Source organism: Hemitrygon akajei, chromosome 22 (genome assembly GCF_048418815.1).
Source record: "Hemitrygon akajei chromosome 22, sHemAka1.3, whole genome shotgun sequence".
NCBI lineage: Eukaryota > Metazoa > Chordata > Chondrichthyes > Myliobatiformes > Dasyatidae > Hemitrygon > Hemitrygon akajei.
The window spans coordinates 37,704,400-37,723,786 of NC_133145.1; the positions used below are offsets into that span (position 1 = coordinate 37,704,400).

At 40.2% G+C, this 19,387-nt stretch overlaps 1 protein-coding gene across 3 annotated transcripts in view; it reads left to right on the top strand.

The window, feature by feature from the left end:
* Positions 1-19,387, top strand: part of LOC140714637 (alpha-1,6-mannosylglycoprotein 6-beta-N-acetylglucosaminyltransferase B) — an 888,843-nt gene that overhangs the window by 633,763 nt on the left and 235,693 nt on the right. The window lies entirely within an intron of this gene.

The following is a 19,387-nucleotide window of genomic DNA, read 5'->3' on the forward strand; positions in this document are numbered from 1 at the left end:
CCAGTGGGTTGCTGGTGGCTTTCCCAAATAGAAATTATCATGAAGTACACAGAAATGCTACACTATACAAAATAAATCATGCAGCTAGTGATAAAGTGAACTTGCTGTTTAGAAGCATAATGGAATTATTCAATCAGGATTTTCAAAAGAAAATTAGATAGAAATTTGAGAACAACTTACAAAGGGGAGGAAGCAAATATACTTTGCCGCAGTGAGTCCGGATGTCCTCTGAGGTTTGAGTGGCCTACTCCTGTGCTGCAACTATTCTGATTCAATATGCTAAGTACTCTCATTAACGTGGTAATGACATCTTTGGTTAAGTTAGATGGGCTGATGCATTAGAATATATCAGGTTGAAATTAAGATTTATAGATAGATCCTGCTGTACATCGAAACTTGATTCAACGGATTCCTAACCCGGTGCATGATTTCTATAACTGAAAACAATACATGCTCAAAAAACTTACAAATTTCAGAAGTGTATGAATTTGCATTTTTCTATCAATTCAACCGCTTTATTCAGTTAAAATATTATAGATGGGGGGGGGAGCCTAACTTGGGATGATGATAATTCTGTCAAGGCTCCTGGAGCAACACCAAAAATAAAAATTTAGATTACCTTCAGAATGCTTCTATGGACACTAACATTGGATTCAACCTGGACGAAAAAAGGAAGCGATCGGTGGACACTCAAAAGCTGCACTAGGATACAGTGTTAAATTATTTACTGTCATTCTGTGGGTTGTCAAGGTCCACAGGGCAATTATTTTCCCTTATGATGACAGGAAGAAGATGACACCAAGATGTGGCAGAAGGTTGGCATAGTAACCAGCAGCTGGAAAGTGGAATCAGTGTCATTATTTAATTATCTCATCAAATCAAGTAAGGTGAGTGCTGTGACACATCTATCTGCATCCTAATGTTTGAATTACTCTTATCCTGTCAATCTTCACTTGGTATCTCACACATCCTTCCTTACACATACATCTGACCAGCCACTGCATCATTCACAATATCTTATTGCACTGCCATACCTCTCCCTCATCGTAACTATTAAACATTAACTCTGTGCACCCATTTGAGAGGTCACTCCTCCTACTCATTGGTCTTTTTTCTCAATTGTAAGAGGATAGCAGTCAAAACTTAATTTTACTCAGAGCAGTGAAAACTTAGTTGCATTAAGAATTAGTACATAGTTTACAAGCAATATACAGTATATCCCTTTAAATCACAACCCTCAACAGGAAGAATTTTCAGCAAAAGTAACAAAAGAAGTTAAAGACTACATTAGATCAGAAGCAAAGGCTTACAACGCTGCAGTTGGAGTAATCCTGAGGATTGAGGAAAAAAATGGATTTCTGCAAGGGAATTGCCACTTCACCCATGAGATGTCATTCCAGAGACTGAACCTGGACCTCTTGTAAAGTCCTTGGTCACCAGATTTCAATGCCTCCGATCTGGTTCTCGGCAGATTGCAGATGTCATGGTTCATCCAAGGCTTCTGAGAGGGAAGACGGAATGATTTTGTGGGAATGCACTCATCCACAACTGTTTTAATAAAGTCTATGACAACCATGGTGCATTAATTTAGATCCACAAATGAGTCCTTGAACATGGTCCAGTCCACTGACTCAAAGCAATCCCACAGCTGCTCCTCTGCCTCCTGCTACCACCTCTTTGTTGTCCTAATCTCTGGAGCCTTGCTCTTTAGCCTCTGCCTGGATGCAGGTAGATGAAGTACAGCCAAATGATCCAATTTTCCAAAATGCAGTCTCGGTATGGAATAGTTGGCATTCCTTATCTTGATATAAAAATGGTCTAGTGTGTTTGGACCTCTAGTGCTACAGGTTATATGCTGATGGAATTCAGGCAGGGTTTTCTTCAAACAATCCTGCTGAAGTCCCTGACTATGATTTGAAATGCACTGGGATGGACTGTTTCTTGTTTGATGACGGCATCATGCAGTATCTCAAGCACTTGATTATCATCGGCTGCTGGTGGTATGCAAACTGCAGTCAAAGTTATGGAGGAGAACTCTCTAGGTAAATAGAATGGATGGCATTTGACCATCAAGTGTTCAAGTTCAGGGGAACACAAGTTTGAAAAAAAACACCACATTGGAGCACCACCAAGAGTTTATCATGAAAAACATACCTCCACCTTTTGTCTTTTCTGAGTCAGCAATTAAGTCCATTTGGTAAATTGAGAAGTCTTCCTGTTTGACCATTGTATCTGACATGCTGGGGGACAGCCAAGTTTCATTCAGACATAGAATAGACCAGTATCTTATTTCCTTCCTGTACAGCAATCTTGCTTTGAAGTACTCAGTTTTGTTCTCCAGCGACTACAAACTTGCTAACAAGAATCTGGGTAGACAGGGCCTCATCCCTCTGCATTTCAGTCTGGCTTGGAGTAGCCCCCACCTGTCTTGCTTCTGGCCATGGCAACCAATATTCGAGAGGAAATCTGCAGATGCTGGAAATCCAAGCAACACACAAAAATTGCTGGAGGAACTCAGCAAGCCAGGCAGCATCTATGGAAAAGAGTACAGTCGACATTTTGGGCCAGGACTCTTCAACAAGACTGGAGAAAAAAAGTTGAGGAACAGATTTAAAAGGTGGGGGGAGAGGAGAGAGAAACACAAGGTGTTAGGTGAAACCTGAAAGGGGGGGGGAATGAAGTAAAGAGCTGGGAAGTTGATTGGAGATACAGGACTAGAGAAGGCCTAGAGGAGTCTGATAGAGGAGGAAAGAAGGCATTGGAAGAAAGAAAAGGGGAGAGGAGCACAAAGGGAGGTGATGGGGGTGGAAGGAGATAAGATGAGAAAGGAAAAAGGCATGGAGAATGGTTGGGGGGGGGTGGAGCATTATCGGAATTTTGAGAAATCGATGTTGATGCCATCATGCCAGAAAGGAATAAGGTATTGTTCCTCCAACCTAAGTGTGACCCCATCACAACAATGGAGAGGGCCATGGATAGACAAATTGGAATTGGGAAGTGGAATTAAAATGAGTGGCCACAGAGATTATTGGGATGTGAGTTGCTGAAACAATTACAACTTGATTAGAGATCCATCCACCATTTCCATGCCACATCCCCTGAAACAGAGTCAACTGAAAGTGAATTAGGATAGGGATTGGATGATGCCACAACTGTCTTCATGCACACCATCCATGAACTGTTGCCCAACAGATGGCAAACAGGTGTTAGTGCCAACCTCTGTGCCTCTGGTTGGAAAGCATATTTGACCAAGGAAGGACCATGCTGCTCAGAGGAAGCATTATCATGATCCCAGACCTGGTCCGAGTTCATTAGCTTTTGTAGGCAACATATCTGAGAAGGCTTCTGATATGTTAATCAAGCAGTTATTTGAGAAATATGGCTTGGTTTTAAACTGGAAGGGAGTTCAAAGAGCTTCAGGTTAAAGGATCTAATATTTTCCTGGCATAAATGATACATAACCTTCTCAGGCTTCCAGCAGAGTCCAGGTGTCATCTTAACTGACATTTATCATTTATAGGCCTCGCTTATAGTAAAATAGAAAGTTAGACTTGCTTTGCAGACTGTCTTGTTTTTAGTTTGATTAGTTTTATGATTTAAACTTACAAAATATAACATGAAACATATAAAATCCTGATCAGGTTTGAGAGACAGGATGCAGAGTTGCTGTTGCCCTTGGCAAGGATGTCTGGAACTAGAAGCCATAGGATCAGAATAAAAAGTTGCCATTTAGAACAGAGATGCAATGAAATTTCTCCACACAGAAAATAGTGAATTTAAAATGGACTGTGGAGGATGATCCATATTAAACAGATCAAGGGTTAGTGCAAGGAAGTCATATTATAGCATGAGATAGTCGATGTTCTTAGTTGATGGCAGAGCAGGCACTGTGGCAAAGTGACTTCTAGTTATATTTTTACAACATCTAATTATGTGTGTAACATTAGAGCTGGGAGGTAACAAGAGATAACTTCCCATGATATTACTGTGCAAGCGACAACCCTGGAGATCATTGGCATGATGCATTATTTGAGGTCTGGAATTCTCACAGCTACCCAATAGCAGAATCTTACTACATTTATCCTGTGTCCATTTATCCTGCACTTCATGATGGTCTTTAAAATTTACCTTGATAGTTCTATTCATGTTTTAAATCTGCTGCAGGGCTTTCACCTGATATAACACACAGTGGGAAGAAACTATATTCTCCTAAGTGTAGTTCCCTCTTTCTGAAAAGGCTCACAAAAATTTCTACCACACCAACTCTGATGCTCATTTCAGTTGGATTAGTAACATGAACAGTGAAGACAAGGACAGAAACGAGAAATCTTCAATGAAGGGCAAAACGGAATCTGCTTTGCACACACTAAGCTTGGCTCTGCCGAACATGTACCGTGCCCCAGGGACAGCCTGGAAATAAGATACTTCTGGATGAGCAGCAGAAAAAACTGTGTTTAGGTGGTCGCAGACTTTTCAGCTAAACAACGCATGCTATTGTTTAGCTGAAAATCTAGAGGAATTAAGGAGCCTGACATCAGAGAGCATGATTCTCCTTGGAATGTGAGGCCACCTACAAAGAGCTTCAAACATTGTAATCAAATGAGAGTCACCTGGAGCTTTTGCACTATAAATATTACCACTGCACGTTGCATCAGGTGAAGGCTCTGTAGCAGGCTAAAGCCATGAATTAGAGCTGTCAGTACGCACAATAGAATTGGTTGTAGACAAGTGTATATACTGTATGTAGTGTAGTTGGAAGATGAGTACTGGGTATTCAAGCTTTGACTGTTCAGTACAAGGCTGTCACGAATTGTTCAGTAGCAAATTGCAAATAGGGAAGAGAGAAAGGACTTTAAGATGGATGATCAAGTCAGGACTCAGGGATTTAATTAAAGTTCTTTTCACCCAATGCATTCTCCCATTCACCTTCATTCAATACCCCACAAGCAGCTGAGAGATCTGATTCTGCCTCTTCATAGGTGTAGGTATAATGGAGTAGAATTATGGGATGGCTTGTATGCCTGCAAACAATGTCACACAGGAGCATCTCAGTCATTGGACCAAAAGCTATGAGCAACTTGCCTTTTCTCTGAGGAAGTTACAGAAGTTCACCATGGAGGAACTGTAGGAAGAGGAAGAGGCAATATTTGTCATAAAAATAGCAAATGTTGGGAATACCCAACAAATCAGGGAGTGTCAATAGAAAAGAACCCGAGTTAGCATTTCGGGAGACAGGCTTTCATTGAGATTTTCCCTTGCTCCCTGCCTAGAGTGTTGGCTATCTTGGATTGCACAGATTTTTCCATTGTCATACTGAGTGGTCTTTCACCAGAGGTCCCAGATCAATGGTATGTGGTGTAATATATTAGAGTGGCCACAATATGAAAGTGCCAGTCATTGACCTCAATAGAAAAAGCCTTAATTAGATGTTAGACCCCAGCACTGGGTGCACCAGCTGTCAAAGTTGCCCTTTATGACAAACATTCAATAACACCTGGCAAATTTTTTTTAAAAAAGCAATATTTAAAAAATAAACGTTTTTTGTACATCAAAGATGGAAAGCCTTTGACACTGGACAGTTGAAGAAACTGACTTAAATCAAAGGTTGTTTTCCTAACAACCACATGTTCCCTTTGGTTTTGACGAGACTGCTGTAACTGAGCAAACTCCTAACTTCTAAATTCCAAACTTCCCAAGAGTTGGAAAGTTTGCCAAAGTTTGTACTTCCCTCTAGTGCACCTGCAGCACTGCTGAAGTTGCTGATCTCAGGCTTCGTCCAACCCCAGAATGTCAGTAGAGAAACATGGGTAAGTCTGGCTGGCTCCTGGTTAGTTCCTTTGGGACTGAAACTAAAAGTATTTATTCACATGATCCTCTATTTTAGGGTATTAATGTGCTTTAGGTTGTGCAAACTAAGGAGATTATGGACTAATGGTGGGATAGTCATAAGCAGAGAAGTTATAGATGGATGACAAGATATTAGTGGCTATTGGCAGAGTTTATTTTTGGAAAGGTGCAAATGTAAGAGTCTAAGCAACAGATTGTGGAAGAGACAAAGGCTAAATTAATTCTGATGTAATGAGGACATTCTGAGCATTCCCAACAGCAATATCCTTTGACACTACCTGCTGCATCTTCTTTCTCCTCTGCCTTTCCTTCCTCCCCTTTTCTCTGATACCTTTGGCAGTGTCATTGTCTTCTGTATGTCATGGTGCTGCAGAGAGCACTATGGATGACCAACACTATTATTGTTCTACCTGGATCATTGAGAAAGGTACCTCTAGTGTGGTCACATTACCCAAAGCATATGTTCATCATGTTTGAGGCTTGTTTTAATGGCAATTTGTGGCCCAGTGTCTTTTTATATCGCGCTTCTGGGCTTTCTTGGTTTTACTTCATTGGGGTCATCAGCCATGTTTTCAGTGGTGCCTTTGAGATTTGACAACATGATGGAAGAATAGGTAAATCACAGCATAGAAGCTTATGCACATTTGGAGGAAAATACTCTAGTTGCATACAGTGTGAATTTTAAGTGATCTGAATTCTCTCCAGCTAATGAACACAATTGAGAATACCTTGAACATCACTTGCAGCCAGCCAACTAAGGTATTTGTAATGGAAATAAATCTCCAGCATTGGTTCTAATGGGCAGTCAAATGAATGCCACCCACTCTGTGGTACTGCAGGGGGTGAATTTCTACCCCCATATATATAATTTGTGTGTGAGAATAATTAATATATATACTAATCTCTTTTGTTTCATACTTTCTTTGTATTTCCATAATTTTTTCATTATTAGTGATCTCTGACTGAGGAAGGCATTGAACTGGATGAATTACAAAATAATGGCATCTTGCACTAATAATTGGCATGCCTGCATTATACTTTACATCAATCGAATGCATTGTGGTTAATGGTATTTGAAACTGTAAGAAGATTACACACAGAAATTGCATATTCAGGAAAAGGTGCTGTTGTTAGAAGTACCGGTAGTTGGGACTATACTAATGTTTGATCTATATAGCAAATGCTTCTTGCATTTTGTTAAAAATTCAGATATTGAAAGTAGTTTCCCTTTCATCTCCCTGTACTACATCCACCAATGCTGAAGTTATTGCCATTGATTAACAGCTGTAATGTACCTGTTTTGATGTTTTTCTTGATTTTCGGGGTCATATTCTCCACTGCTGAAACAGTCCTGTTTATTCTGTATTTGCCATTACAAGTCAGACTAAGCTGATCACTCAGTCCCAGATGGATCTTTCTTCTTCAAATACTTAAAAACGTATTCTAACTCAAGATCTCTTAAAAGATTTGACTGAAGTTTCAGCAGACAAAGACATAAACTCACATTGAATCATTCACAAGGAGCCACTCATTTTTGGCTGAAGAACATATTTTATCCCTGGATTTGAAAACAAACATTGTTCTGTTTACGTCATGGACTTTGCATCCAACTAACGTTCTTGTAGTTCTTTTGATTATGATAGGTCTACATATCCAAAATCAGTGGAAATAAGGTTAAGATGTCCAAAAGTTAATTAGAAATTGTCTCCAATTTTCAAATGTGGGATTAATATGCACCTAGTTCATCCATGGAATCTTCATTCTGACAATCCATTTTCTGAACGGCATTTTAGCTGTGGTGTCTAAATTTTTGTCTGTCTTGGCATTCATTAGGCTGATGTTTGCCTGTAGGCATTTCTCAACCATTGCAAGCTGCCTATAGTTGCTTCTAAAGTCAGTGTTTAGGACTGCCTCATCAACACTCGTCCTAATGCTCCCTGTTGTTAATCTCCTTCCTTTAACTTAACGATACACAAAACGGACTGAGCTGACCAACTGAGTAATGAATTCCCTTACAGAATTATCATATGTTTTGAATTCTTATACCATATCTTGTATAAACATACTTGTAGGTTTGTTGAACAAATCTTCCAGATCTTACAGGGAAACTCTCAAACTCTACATACTAAATCCTCATTATATCTTATAAAGCAAATAGGTTCAGGTAATCTTTTTCAAAGATGATTTTATAATACCATTGTACAGCATGCCACAGAGGTGTAGTGGTTACTGCGACAATATTGCAGCCTAAGGCGTTCCAGAGTTTGAAATTCAATTCTGGCGATATAGTTTATAGTTTATACTTTCTTCGTGTGAACTACATGGGTTTCCTCCAGGTGCTCTGGTTTCCTCCCACAGCCCAAAGATGTACCAGTTAGTGATATTTGTAAGGAGTTTATACTTTCTCCATGTGAATTGCATGGGTTTCCTCTGGGTGCTAGATTAGTAGATTAATTGGTCATTGTAAATTGTCCTGTGATTAAGCTGGTATTAAATAGGTAGGATGCTGGGCTGGAAGAGCCTATTCTGCGCGGTGCCTCTAAACAAAAATAAATAATAAATACATTGGACTTTATGGTGCTCATTAAACCAAAATGATCAGAATCAAATTTATTATCATAGACATACTATAAATCATGAAATTTGCTGTTTGTGGCAGCAGCATAGTACAATAAAAATTATCATTACAATAAGAATCTATTTTTTTTAAGTGCAAAAAGAGAGGAAAACAGTGAGGTAATATTCATGGTTTCATGTACCATTTGGATATATGGTTGTGAAGAGAAAGAAACTGTTCCTGAAATATTGAATGTGCGTCTTCAGGCTTCTGTACCTGCTCATTGCTGGTAGTGATAAAAAGTACAGTTGGTCCTGAACGGTGAGGAGCTCTTCATAATGGATGCTGCCTTCTTCAGTTATTGCCTTTTAGACCCATAGAAGAACATCACAGAAACAGGCCCTTTGGCCCATCTAGTCTATGCCCAAACAATTTAAACTGCCTACTCCCATCGACCTACAGCCGGACCTTAGCCCTCCATGCCCCTATAATCCATGTATCTATCCAAACTTCTCCTAAACATTGAAATTGCGCTTACATGCACCACTTGCACTGGCAGGTCATTCCACACGCTCACAGCTCTCTGAGTGAAGAGGCTTGCTGTCATATGCCGCTGGTTGTAGTCCCATCCACCTTCAGTGGAAAAAGCCTGCCTTAATTTACCCAATCTATAGTCGTCATAGTTTGGTACATCTCTATCAAGTCATCTCTCTGTCTTCTACATTCTAAAGAGTGCAGTTCTAACCTATTCAATCTTTCCTTATAACTCAGGTCCTCCAGATTCAGCAACGTCCTTGTAAATTTTATCTGTACTCTTTCAACCTTGTTTACATCTTTCCTGTAGGTAGGTGAACAAAACTGCACACAATACTCCAAATTAGGCCTCACCATCATCTTAACACAACTTCAATATAACATCCCATCTTCTGCACTTAATACATTAATTTATGAAGACAATGTGCCAAAAACTTTCTTTACAATTCTATCTTCCATGAATTATGGACCAGTATTCCCAGATTTGTTGTTCTACCACAGTCCTCAGTGCCCTACAGTTGACTGTGTAAAACCCACCCTGGTTGCTCCCATTGAAGTGCAAAACCTCACACTTTTCTGCATAAAATTCCACCTGCCATTTTTCAGCCCATTTTCTTCAGCTATTGCAGATCCCTCTGCAAGCCGTGATAGCCTTCCTCTCTGCCCACTACACCCCCAATCCTGATGTCATCTGCAAATTTTCTGATCCAGTTGACCACATTATCATCCATACAATTGATGTAGAAGACAAACAACAAAGGACCCAGCACCAATCCCTGTGGCACACCACTACTCATAGGCCTCCAGTCGGAGAGGCAGCCATCTCTGGCTTCTCGCACAAAGCCAACGTCCAATCCAATTTACTACCTCACCTTGAGTGGCATGACTGAACCTTTTTGACCAACCTCCCATGCAGGACATTCTCAAATGCTTTGCTAAACTGTATGTAGACAACATCTACTGCCTTACCTTCATCTACTCTTCAGGTAACTTCCTCAAAAAATTCTATAAGAATGATTAGACCTGACCCACCACGCTGACTATCCATAATCAGTCCATGTCTATCCAAATATATCCCGTCCCTTAGAATACCTTCCAATAACTTCCCCACAACTAATGTAAGACTCATCAGCCTATAATTTCTGATTGATGTTTACAGCCTTTTTTAAGCAGTGGAACAAAACTGGCTATCCTCCAATCCTCCGGTACTACACCTGTCATTAAGCATGATTTAAGTTTCTCTGCGAGGGCCCCAGTAATTTCTGCGTTTGCTTCCTGTAGTGCCCAAGGGACGCCTTATTAGGCCCTGGGGACTTCCCCACCCCGATTTGCCTCAGGATAGCAAACACCTCCTCCTCTGTAATCTGGACAGAATCCAAGAAGTTGATGCTGCTTTGCCTCACTTCTATAGTCTCTGTCCATCTCCTGAGTAAACACTGATGTAAACAGTTTATTTCAGATCTCCATTATCTATTTTGGCTCCATGTATTGATTGCCATTCTGTCCCTTGCAATCCCTGCTCGTAAAATATTTGTAGAATCCCTTAGGATTCTCCTTCATGTCATCCTCTAGAGCAACTTCATGCCTTCTTTTAGCCCTCTTGATTTCTTTCTTAAGTGTTCTCTTTCATTTCTTATACTCCATAAACCCCTTATTCGTATCTATCTGCCCATACCTGCTATACACGTAGTTTTATCTCTAAACCAGGGCCAGGGCCTTAATACCGCTTGAAGACCAAGGATCCCTACACTTGTTACCTTTACCTTTTATTCTAACAAGCACATACAAACTTCGTACTCTCAAAATTTTACTTTTGAAGGCCTCCCATTTACCAGGTGCACTTTTGCCAGAAAGTCCAAGTACACTCTTGCGAGATGATTTCTGAGACCGTCAAAACTGGCCTTACTCCAACTCAGAATTTCAACTCATGGACCGGACCTATCTTTTTGCATATTTACTTTGAAATGAATGACATTGTAGTCACTAGATGCAAAGCGTTCCCCTACACAAACTTCTGTCACCTGCCCTGTCTCATTCCCTAATAGCAGATCCAGTATTGCATTCTCTCTCATTGAGACTTCTACCTACTGATGAAAGAAGCTTCCTAGAACACATCTGAAAAACTCCATCCCATCTAGATCTTTGACGATATGGGATTCGCAGTCAACATGTGGGAAGTTATAACAACCTTATGTTTCTTACAACAGTCTGCGATCTCTTTACAAATTTGTTCCTCTAAATCCGTCTGACTGTTGAGTGGGTCTGTAATATAGCCCTATTAACATGATTATACCTTCTTTATTTCTCAGTTCCACCCATAACACCTCACTAGACGGGTTCTCCAGTCTGGCCTGATGGAGCACTGCTGTGACATTTTCCCTGACTAGTAACACCACCCCTTCCTCCTTTAAGGTAAAGTAAATTAATCCCTCCCGCTCTGTCATGTTTAAAACATCAGAACCCTTGAATATTGAGCTCCCAGCCTCTGCCCCTCCTGCAACCAATTCTCACTAATGGCTACAATATTATAATTCCAGGTGTTCATCCATGCCCTGAGATCATCTGCCTTTCCAATGATACTTCTTGCACTGAAATATACACAGCTGAGGATACTAGTCACACCATGTTCAACCTTTTGATTCCTAATTTCATCTGAAGTCTTACCATTATCTGTCTCTACAACCTCTCCACGAACTGTTCTGGCCCTCTGGTTCCCATCCCCCTGCAACTCTAATTTAAACCCCATCGTGCAGCATTAGCAAACCTTCCCACACGAACATTAGTTCCCTTCTAGTTCAGTGCAAACTATCCCTTCTGTGCAGGTCCCACCTTCCTTGAAAGAGAGCCCAAGGATCCATAAACCTTATGCCATCCTTCCTACACCAACTCCTTAGGCAGGTGTGAAACTGTATATTCTTTCTTGTCCTGGCCTCCTTAGCACATGGCACAGGTAGAAATCCTGAGATCACAACCCTGGAGGTCATGAGGTCATGCCCTTTAACTCAGCCCTTAGCTCCCCTATAACCACAGTGCGCCTCTTTTCACCCCTTTCCTTCTGAGTCACAGAGCTAGACTTAGTGTCAGAGACCTGACCGCTGTGACTTCTGGCAGGTCATTCCCCCCACCCCCCAACAGTGTCCAAAGTGATATACCTGTTGTTGAGGGGGGTGGCCACAGGGATACTCTGCGCTGGCTCCTTAAACACTTCTCCCCTTCCTGACTTCACCTACCTCTCTATACGTCCTATCTATCTCCTCTTCAGCTTCCTGAATGAATGGGACTTCATTCAATTCCAGCTGGGTGGACTTCTTGCATTTGTTGTCATTAGGGACACTGGAGGATCCCTTGCCTTCCCGCATCGCTCAACAGGAGCATTCAACTGTCCTGCCTGGCATCTCTACTGTCCTAGCTGAGCAAATGTAAGGAAGGAAGAGGGAAAAAAAAAGTTTATCTACAATTTTTTCTGATTTTTTGTGCTTTCTCTGACTGAAGCCTCAAAGAGCTAATGAGGCTGGTCAGAGCTCTGTAAATACTACCGCAAATTGCTGCCTGTTTCCACTCCATTTGCGAGGCGGAGTGAAATCCCCTCCTTTCAAGCTTCTGATCTGATAGATCGCTGGTCAAAGCTCCAAGAAAAAACTGCTGTGAAGTGCTGCCTTTTTCTACTCAGACAGTGGACCCGAATGTAATTCCCTCCTCTTAAATTTCTGATCTCTCAATCGGTCGCTGGTCAACGCTCCAAGAAAAATCTGTTGTGAGCTGCTGCCTTTTTTCCACTTGAACGATAGACCTGAGTGAAAATCCCTCCTCTGAAGCTTCTGATCTCCCGATTGGTTGCTGGTCAAAGCTGAAGATCATCTCAATGGTGAGGAGGCTCTTACCTTAATGGAGCTAGCTGAGCTCAGCAGTTATTTTCGATGGATCAGTTGCTCCATACTGGATGGTGATGCATCCAGTCAGAATGCTTTCCACCGTACATTTGTAGAAATTTGTTAGAGTCTTTGGTGACATACCAAATCTCCTCAAGTTCCAAGTGAAATATAGCTGCTGGTCTTACCTTTTTAATTGCATCAGTACAAAGATAGATCTTCAGAGATGTTGACAGCCAAGACTTGAAGCTGCTCACCCTTTTCACTGCTGACCCCTTGATGAGAACTGCTGTGTGTTGAAGACAACAATCAAATCTTGGTCTTACGGATGCTGAGCGCAAGTGTGTACCACTCAGCCAGCCAATATGTGGCAAAAAAAATCTGTGCCGTAAGCCAGATCAATGCAACTCAGTGATTGGAGTCCAGTTCAGGGTTAATACATTAAAATATTCATTGGATGCAAAATGAAAATGTGTTTGAAGCAAGTTATATGAAGATGAGTATGATATCCAAAATGGTGCTTCTTTAATTAAGATTTTAAATACATGTGCCAGCAGATAGCCTCTAGTTACAAAATTATTCTAAAATTCAAAATTGCTACAAGACTGCACAATGCCTAAAATGGCTTATTCGTCTTTCCTTTTCAAGTCCATTGTTTTTCAACCATATAAGTGTTGATTTTCCCAGGAATCTTTATGCCAATGGACTATATAAAAAATTACTTCCCGCCCATATCCTTAGTTCTTTAGCTTTTTTATGCTTGGATAGAAATGAATTTGTTTAGATGCTTCTCACCAACCTTCTCAACATAGAAACCAATATTTAGATGACAATTCAATTCAATGATATATGTGATTGCCTGTTCTTCAGATGGAGTTGTTCGCTTTAATCCCAATTTTCTGCCCTTTTTTTATATCACACATTGCTTCAAACACTTAACCAATTCTCCTTTAAAATGGATAAATTCTACTTCAAGAGCCATGGTAAAATACTTGAAATGAACATTTTAAAATCTTGTGAAGTGATTATTTCACAAAGCCTGAGGAACTCTGATTGCTTAGCAAGATGATGGTGGCAGAATTCATTGCCACAGGTGGTTGTGGAGGACAAGTCATTGGGCATGTTTAAAGAAGAGTTTGATAGGTTCTTGATTAGTCAAAGTGTCAAAGGTTATGGGGAGAAGGCAGAAGAATGGGATTGAGAGGGAAAATAAAACAGCCATGATTGAATAGCATAGCTCACAGGATGGGCCAAATTGGCTCCTATCTCTTATGGTCTTAAAAGGATCTCCTTCTATGTTGTGTAAATACTCTAATTTTATAATTTTCAATTTTGCTCCTTGTGATCATTCGGTCCTCCTATTCCTTGTTATGGAGTTACCAGTAGACATGTCTTGTTACTATTTACTCATTAGTTAATGACTTATGCCTAAGTAATATGGCTTTGGAGGGTTAAAAGGCTCACCCTTTACATTCTTTACTCCTGTCTAAGGCAATAAATCAAATTTTCAATTATCTTGACATAATTCCAACCTTTCATTGACATTTTAAATTACAGTTTATTTATTTGTATATCAATCTATTTCACACCAAATGTATCTGTAAAATATCTTTTCTGTGCACTTGCTTTCTTGTGGCTCTATACGTTTTTGGAAGATCCTTATATAAAATGTTCACTACAGTTTTTATTAATACGCTCTTATGCCTGAAGATAATAATTTTTAATGTAACATGTCTTTTTCAAGTCCACTGTGCATTTTTGTACTTTCTTCTAGGTTAGAAAGTCTGGGGGAATGACTACACAAAGCTGTGATGTGATTGACAGCCTTTGTTGGCTTACAATTTTTTTCAAAGATGTGTTTCCTCAGCTGTGTATGTTCACATTCCAGTCTCTATCTGGTAGCTTTTGTAAACTTGCCGTTATTACTTTGTTGTTCTGTTTCTTCCACAGTTTGAAAAGGTCCTATTTTCTTGTTTCCGTCTTGCTCTATAGAAAACAATCCTAAATGCTAGTTAGACATATTCACTTTTCCTTCACTCTCAAATGTAACTCCATCTATTTTAAGTGGTCTTGATTTTCTCCTCGAATGCATTACAAGAGTCTCTTCCTATTTCCGTATACTCTATATCATCCTCCAGGCTTCCTTTGTATTCCTTCTTCACGTTCCTGATCTCCTTTCTATATTTCTGTTTTTCATTGTTTTTCCTGCAATTGAGAAGGATGCTTATATTTTATTACACAAACACAAGGAAATCTGCAGAAGCTGGAAATTCAAACAACACACACAAAATGCAGGTGGAATGCAGCAGGCCAGGCAGCATCTATAGGAAGAAGCACTGTCAACGTTTCGGGCTGAGACCCTTCATCAGGACTAACTGAAATATTAGATAGTAAGAGATATGAAAGTGGGAGGGGGAAGGGGGAATGTGAAATGATAGGAGAAGACACGAGGGATAGTGATAAAGCTGAGAGAGACGGGAGGCCTAGGGAGAAAGAAAGGGGGAGGGGTGCACCAGAGGGAGATGGAGAACAGGCAAGGAGTAATTGTGAGAGGGGCAGAGAGAGAAAAAAATGAGAGAGAAGGGGGGGTGGGGGAGATAAATAGATAGATAGATAGAGGATGGGGTAAGAAGGGGAGGAGGGGCATTAATGGAAATTAGAGAAATCAATGTTCATACCATCAGGTTGGAGGCTACCCAGATGGAATATCAGGTGTTGTTCCTCCAACCTGAATGTGCTTTCATCTTGACAGTAGAGGAGGCCATGGATAGACGTATCAGAATGGGAATGGGACATGGAATTAAAATGTGTGGCCACTAGGACATCCTGCTTTCTCTGGCGGACAGAGCATAGGTGTTCAGCGAAACGGTCTCCCAGTCTGCGTCGGGCCTCACCAATATATAGAAGGCCGCACAGGAAACACTGGACGCAGTATACCACACCAGCCAACTCACAGGTGAAGTGTCACCTCACCTGAAAGGACTGTCTGGGGCCCTGAATGGTGGTGAGGGAGGAAATGAAGGGGCAGGTGTAGCACGTGTTCCACTTACAGGGATAAGTGCCAGGAGGGAGATCAGTGGGAAGGGATGGGGGGGGGGGAGACGAGTGGACAAGGGAGTTGCGTAGGGAGCGATCCCTGTGGAAAGCAGAAAGGGGGGAGAGGGAAAGATGTGCTTGGTAGTGGGATCCCGTTGGAGGTGGCGGAAGTTACGGAGAATTACATGTTGGACCTGGAGGCTGGTGGGGTGGTAGGTGAGGACAAGGGGAACCCTATCCCGACTGGGGTGGCGGGAGGATGGGGTGAGAGCGGATGTGCGTGAAATGGGAGGGATGCGTTTGAGAGCAGAGTTGATGGTGGAGGAAGGGAAGCCCCTTTTAAGCCCCTCCTTTAAGTAAATCCAGAGTGGAGCCCCTAAGGTGGCTGGATGTCATTAAACATTCTTCTAGCAGCTCCTGCAGCCAAGCTGGTGCCAAACGTATTACTTCATAATCTTTCCTTTGGACTACACCGTAGAGGCCAAGAGCAGGATCCTGATGATTAGGCTTCTCAGGATCTCCATATCTTACACCAGGGTTGTGATCGTGATGATCATCACCCATTGTCCTTCCAGACAGACAGATGGCAACTGACTAAATGTTCAAAATGAATAATATGCTGTTAAACATTAGTCAGGTTTTAAATATTTCTGCCACCTTCAAATCACATAGATTCTTAAATGGAGATAAATCAATAGTTATTTTCTGTTAACCAATACTTTAAAGGATTAATTGTAATGTTAGTTGGTAAAGAGGTGGCCAGGGGTTATCTTAGAGTACCACAAACGGTTTTCAAATTGAGTATTTAAAACTATTAATGGTTTCTTTTTTGTGACTTTTCATTTTAATGCCAAAAATAACCGCTCAGAGTAAAAACAATTCTAATCTGATGTTCTTCCATGAGATCTTGTGTTCATTCTCAGCAGTCTTTAAAATTTACAAAGGAGGATTTGTAGACTTTAGTTTTCTGCAGAATCATTATTATTTCATTGCTATAAAAATAAATTTTAATTCCTGAGTGAACAAATGAATATATGTACAGTACATTTGAAAAATCAGGTTGAAATTCTTCTTAATTTCTCACTTGTAAATATTTATTAATATTAACCAGATCTGGTTATTGCTTCTGCTGAAGGCAGAATGTACAAACATTTGTACCTAGAGCTGAAAAAGCCAAGTGAAAAGAAATGAGATTTCACCATCCCCCCATCCTCATGAACACTAAGGAATGCCATTAAATGCTGAACTGCTAATGACGTCCATATTCAAGGAGTAAGTAAAACTGAAGACAACAAATCTTCCTCTTTCACCACAGTTCTTATATTTTTATGCATATTCATATTTCTATACATTGCAATACACATTGACATATTAGGCATTTCTAATGATTTTACAAATATGATGGAAATGTAAATTCAATAGCCAAAAGAATGATAAAACCAAAGAACTATATGGACATAAAGCAGATATGACAGGTTAAATATGAAGGATATCACAAGCTAATTGATGAAACCCAATGACCAGTTTATGTTGTGAAAGGTAGTACCATAGGTTTTATTTATAACTGCCATAGATTTAACAAATTCAACATATGTCTCTGATTGACAGTCTCATGTTGACACAAGGTAAATTATGGTGCATTTTGCTCGACTATTTCTGCATGAATAATATATTAGCATTGTATTGATCCAAATAGCTACAGAATATTAGTATTTAAGAATATCTGCATCGAAAATATAATTCAGTCATCTCGTTTGTGCTTTGATACAGGATTCTGCTTGGAATATGATTGATAACAATGTAGTTTCAATATATTTCATATCTGTCACAAACAAATTGAATTAAGGTCTGCATAAATACTTTGCTTCAGTAATCAGCAGTGAGAAGGACCTTGATGAACAAGAGATCAATGTAGAACAGACTGATGTGCTGGAACATGTCGGGGTTAAGAAAGAGGTTACGCTGGAAGTTTTGAAAAACATTAGGATAGAAAAGTCTTCAGGGCCATTTGAGATTTACCCAAGATTGCTATGGGAAGAAGGAAAGAGATTGCTGCACCATTGGCGATGATCTTTGCATTCTCACTGACCACAGGAGTAGTACCAGAAATTTGGAGGGTGGTAAATGTTATTCCTTTGAGAAAGGTAACAAGGATAATCCTGCAAATTATAGACCGGTGAATCTTACATCAGTGATGGGAAAACTATTGGAGAAGATTCTTAGAGATAGGATTTATGAGCATTTAGAGAAACATAGTCTGATTAGGGATAGTCAGCATGGCTTTGTGAAGGGCAGGTTGTTCCTCACAAGCCAGATTGACTTTTTTGAGGAAGTGACAAAACAGATTAATGAAGATAAAGCAGAAATAAATGGATTTTAGCAAGGAGTTCGACAAATGTCTCCATGGTAAGCTCATTAAAAAGTGAGGAGGCATGGGATCCAGAGAAACTTGGCTGCGTGGATTCAGAATTGGTTTGCCCACAGCAGGCTGAAGGTGATTGTAGATGGAGCACATTAGCACATTCTGCCTGGAGGTCGGTGACCAGTGGTTTTCCGCAGAGATCGATTTTGGGACTCCTGCTCTTTGTAATATTCATAAACGACTTGGATGAGAAAGTGGAAGGGTGGGTTATTAGGTGTCCAGATGACACAAAAGTTGGTAGTGTGGTGGGTACTGTAGAAGATTGCTGTAGGTTATAACAGGACATTGATATGATGCAGAGCTTGCCTGAGAAGGAGTTCAATCTGGAGAAGTGTGAAGTGATGCACGTTGGAGGGAAGGGTTAGCTTGATCTTGGAGTATATTAAAAGGTCAGCACAGCATCATGAACTCATGAACCAAAGGGCCTGTACTATTCTGTGTTCTCTGTTCAAAATAGAAAATTAGACTATCATGGCCAGGTACCAGAAATAAATAATAGTAGAATATTAATCTTCATATTCTTGATGGATAAAATGTAATTTGCAAGTACTAGAGCAGAACACATGTGGTAAACTGGGAGCAGCTCTGGGAACTACACCTGTGAAAGGTATTAGATCTCTGAAGTGATAATGTGATAACTTCACCAGAACTATCCCTCAACTCCAAAGTGAAGCTACAAGGCAAGATTATACAGACTAACAAAGGATACATCATTAATCCATTTCAATAATGTAGATTAATATCATATTAAATTATTGGACCAAATAACACTAAATGAATATAGTAAGTATTGAACATCATCATACCACCTAATTTCTAAGTTAAGATCACCCCAAAAAAGAAAAATCATTTACAATTCACAATGTGACCACTAAAGTGGTTGAAAAGGATTACAGTAATGATTGTCTGCACTCTTATTTAAAATTGAAAATTCACAATAATGTTTTTTTAATTAAAGGGGAAAATGCAGATCATTAATTCTACATCCTTCTGATCCAAATATAGAATTTCAATCAACAAACCCATTTATCATTATGAAGGTATAACGGCGAATCTAGAAGCCTAGGGCAGCAGGAGATTGTTCTTTTCCTCCTTATCTAGTTACTAGTTGATGTTATGTTC